Raw genomic sequence first — 5000 nt, forward strand, 5'->3', positions numbered from 1 at the left:
TTCTTATACCCTCTTTTTCTTCGTGCCCCCCCCCCCCCCCCCCCCCCCCCCACGCAGGGAGGGTTCCAAGAGGGAGGAGGGAGGGAGGGAGTCCCGGGGCCGTGAGAGAGAGAGAGCCTCATTAGCTGCTAGGTTCACCTCATTAGCTGCTAGCTAACGCGTCAGACCTTTTACATTCTTTAGAGGATTGAAACCTCAGGGCCTTTAACCCCCGTTCACCGTTTACACTCAACGATCCTTCCGAACAAAACCCTTACACATCTGTCCGTCCAACTGACCCCCGAGATACCTAACACGCAGATTAACACGTCAGCGGTGATCGGCGTGTCATAGAGGAGTCACAAAGACGGGCAAAATAGAGTGGTTGAATAAAAAATACTCACTCAATTGGCCGTGATTTAACGTAGCACACAATGATGCCAAGCCCATGCAAAGTCCAGTGGCCCAAGCAAACAAATAAGATAGATCTGGCTCGGCGTTCCTCATCTCCACATCGTCACCCAGCACGCCGACGCCCAATAACAATTCCCCCGCAAATTGTGCACCTCGAGCGGCAGTACTTTAAACGGCGCCGTCTTCGGCGTGGACGGCATGAACCAAGTCGGCAAGCATCGTCACCCAGCACACAGACGTCCACTAACAATTCCTCCCCCCTGCAAATTGCGCGCCGCGAACGGCAGTACTTTCAAGTATGCCGCCTTCGGCGGGGACATCGTGAACCAAATCGGCAGGCAGGCGTCGTCAGCCGGTCGACCGACCCCCAGTTGCATTGCCCCAACGGCCATTGTGCACTTCGAACAGAACAGTGCTTTTAAAATATTCCGCCTGCCGCGTGTACATCATGAAACAAATGGAAAGGACGAACCGGGCGTGCAACCGATGCACGGAGAGTGACAGGTCGTCAAGCAAGTCCGTGGCAATCCGTCGGCCGACTCGGCCGCGGCCAGCAGAGGCGTTTTGGCCCGGGCGCGCCGAACTTTGCGCGCCCTCGGTATGCGTAACACTAGCACATGCCTTCAAAACTCACTACAAAATAACCCCAAAGTATGCCGCCTTCCCCGTGGGCCTTGTTACCAATATCTTGCCCTGCTTCCTGATGCCCTTATGGGGTCGGCTCTGTTCTTGCAGAACCCTCAGGTGGTGCAGAGTCTGGGCCATTTTATCAATATCTTGCCCTGATTCCTGATGCCCTTATGGGGTCGGCTCTGTTCTTGCAGAACCCTGAGGTGGTGCAGAGTCTGCGCCTTGTTATCAATATCTTGCCCTGCTTCCTGAAACCCTTATGGGGTTGGTTCTGTTACAAAACCCTCAGGTGGTGCAGAGTCTGGGCCACTTTATAAATAACTCTGCCTGCATTAGGGTCAGGGTCAGGGTTAGGGTTAGGGTTAGGGTTAGGGTTAGGGTTAGGGTTAGGGTTAGGGTTAGGGTTAGGGTTAGGGTTAGGGTTAGGGTTAGGGTTAGGGTTAGGGTTAGGGTTAGGGTTAGGGTTAGGGGTAGGGGTAGGGGTAGCGGTAGGGGTAGGGGTAGGGGTAGGGGTAGTTTGAACTACTGCCGCTCCAGGCGCGCACTGTGCGTGGGTAATTTTCAGTGGGCGTCGGTGTGCTGGGTGACGATGCCGCCCAGACTCTGCACCACCTGAGGGATCTGCAAGAACAGAGCCGAACCCGCAAGGGTATCGGGAAGCAGGGCAAGATATTGATAACAAGGCCCAGACTCTGCACCACCCGAGGGTTCTGCAAGAACAGAGCCGACCCCATAAGGGTATCAGGAAGCAGGGTGAGATAGTGACACCATTTGTAAAACCGGCAAATCCCACCCAGGAAACATTGCAAAAATTGGCCTCTAATGCTGGAACGTGGGTAAAGCCAAACAAACACGACACGTTTTAAAAGAACGTTACTAAAACAGCCTGGGATATGCCCATGACAAAGGATAGGCCGAACCTCACCAGAAAAAAAGAGAGGGAGACCACGGCAGAGCTGAGGGATAAACATGAGATGGTGATAAAACCAGCAGACGAGGGGAGCAGTAGGGTTACAAATTAATGTCAATATGGGGCCTGCTCCCACTGGGTAATAGACAAAAACATAGAACAGGGTGACAGGAGAGACTGGATAGCACAGAGGATAACCCGTGAGCGAAATAATGGGGTGTATGCAGTTCAATGTAAGGAGTGTACCTTACGGTACATAGGCGAAACAGGTAAAACAGCCTCAGCGGTGATCGACGTGTCAAAGAGGAGTCACAAAGACGGGCAAAATAAAGTGGTTGATTATAGACAATAGACAATAGACAATAGGTGCAGGAGTCGGCCATTCAGCCCTTCGAGCCAGCACCGCCATTCAATGCGATCATGGCTGATCACTCTCAATCAGTACCCCGTTCCTGCCTTCTCCCCATACCCCCTCACTCCGTTATCCTTAAGAGCTCTATCCAGCTCTCTCTTGAAAGCATCCAACGAACTGGCCTCCACTGCCTTCTGAGGCAGAGAATTCCACACCTTCACCACTCTCTGACTGAAAAGGTTCTTCCTCATCTCCGTTCTAAATGGCCTACCCCTTATTCTTAAACGGTGGCCCCTTGTTCTGGACTCCCCCAACATTGGGAACATGTTTCCTGCCTCTAATGTGTCCAATCCCCTAATTATCGTATATGTTTCAATAAGATCCCCCCTCATTCTTCTAAATACCAGTGTATACAAGCCCAATCGCTCCAGCCTTTCAACATACGACCGTCCCGCCATTCCGGGAATTAACCTAGTGAACCTACGCTGCACGCCCTCCATAGCAAGAATATCCTTCCTCAAATTTGGAGACCAAAACTGCACACAGTACTCCAGGTGCGGTCTCACCAGGGCCCGCTACAACTGTAGAAGGACCTCTTTGCTCCTATACTCAACTCCTCTGGTTACGAAGGCCAACATTCCATTGGCTTTCTTCACTGCCTGCTGTACCTGCATGCTTCCTTTCATTGACTGATGCACTAGGACATCCAGATCTCGTTGAACTCCCCCTCCTCCTAACTTGACACCATTCAGACAATAATCTGCCTTTCTACTCTTACTTCCAAAGTGAATAACCTCGCACTTATCTACATTAAACTGCATCTGCCATGTATCCGCCCACTCACACAACCTGTCCAAGTCATCCTGCAGCCTTATTGCATCTTCCTCACAATTCACACTACCCTCCAGCTTAGTATCATCTGCAAATTTGCTAATGGTACTTTTAATCCCTCCGTCTAAGTCATTAATGCATATCGTAAATAGCTGGGGTCCCAGCACCGAACCTTGCGGTACCCCACTGGTCACTGCCTGCCATTCCGAGAGGGACCCATTTATACCCACTCTTTGCTTTCCGTCTGTCAACCAATTTTCTATCCATGTCAGTACCCTACCCCCAATACCACGTGCCCTAATTTTGCCCACTAATCTCCTATGTGGGAGCTTGTCGAAGGCTTTCTGAAAGTCGAGGTACACCACGTCCACTGACTCTCCCCTGTCAATTTTCCTAGTTACATCCTCAAAACATTCCAGTAGATTTGTCAAGCATGATTTCCCCTTCGTAAATCCATGCTGACTCGCAATGATCCTGTTACTGCTATCCAAATGCTCAGCAATTTCGTCTTTTCTAATTGACTCCAGCATCTTCCCCACCACTGATGTCAGACTAACTGGTCTATAATTACCCGTTTTCTCTCTCCCTCCCTTCTTAAAAAGTGGGATAACATTTGCTATCCTCCAATCCACAGGAACTGATCCTGAATCTATATAGAACATTGAAAAATGATCTCCAATGCTTCCACTATTTCTAGAGCCACCTCCTTAGGTACCCTGGGATGCAGACCATCAGGCCCTGGGGATTTATCAGCCTTCAGTCCCATCAGTCTACCCAAAACCATTTCCTGCCTAATGTGGATTTCCTTCAGTTCCTCCATCACCCTAGGTTCTCCGGCCCCTAGAACATTTGGGAGATTGTGTGTATCTTCCTCAGTGAAGACAGACCCAAAGTAACGGTTTAACTCGTCTGCCATTTCTTTGTTCCCCATAATAAATTCCCCCGTTTCTGTCTTCAAGGGACCCACATTTGCCTTGACTATTTTTTCCCTCTTCACGTACCTAAAAAAACTTTTGCTATCCTCCTTTATATTATTGGCTAGTTTACCCTCGCACCTCATCTTTTCTCCCCGCATTGCCTCTTTAGTTAACTTTTGTTGCTCTTTAAAAGAGTCCCAATCCTCTGTCTTCCCACTCTTCTTTGCTATGTTATACCTCCTCTCCTTAATTTTTATGCTGTCCCTGACTTCCCTTGTCAGCCACAGGTGTCTCTTACTCCCCTTAGAGTCTTTCCACCTCTTTGGAATAAATTGATCCTGCAACCTCTGCATTATTCCCTGGAATACCTGCCATTGCTGTTCTACCGTCTTCCCTGCTAGGGCCTCCTTCCAGTCAATTTTGGCCAGCTCCCGCCTCATGCCTCTGTAATCCCCTTTGCTATACTGTAATACAGACACTTCCGATTTTCCCTTCTACCTTTCCATTTGCAGAGTAAAACTTATCGTGTTGTGATCACTGCCTCCTAACGGCTCTTTTACCTCTAGTCCCCTTATCAGATCAGGATCATTAAAAACACTCACTCTATTGGCCGTGATTTAACCTAGCACACAGTGTTGCAAAGCCCATGCAAAGTCCAGTGGGCCAAGCAAACAAATAAGATAGATCTGGCTCGGCGTTCCACATCTCCACATCGTCACCCAGCACGCCGACGCCCATTAACAATTCCCCCGCAAATTGTGCACCTCGAGCGGCAGTACTTTAAACGGCGCCGTCTTCGGCGTGGACGGCATGAACCAAGTCGGCAAGCATCGTCACCTAGCACACAGACGTGCACTAACAATTCCTCCCCCCGCAAATTGCGCGCCGCGAACGGCGGTACTTTCAAGTATGCCGCCTTCGGCGGGGACATCGTGAACCAAATCGGCAGGCAGGCGTCGTCAGCCGG

The sequence above is a fragment of the Rhinoraja longicauda genome, unplaced genomic scaffold (genome assembly GCF_053455715.1).
Source record: "Rhinoraja longicauda isolate Sanriku21f unplaced genomic scaffold, sRhiLon1.1 Scf000169, whole genome shotgun sequence".
Taxonomy (NCBI): Eukaryota; Metazoa; Chordata; class Chondrichthyes; order Rajiformes; family Arhynchobatidae; genus Rhinoraja; species Rhinoraja longicauda.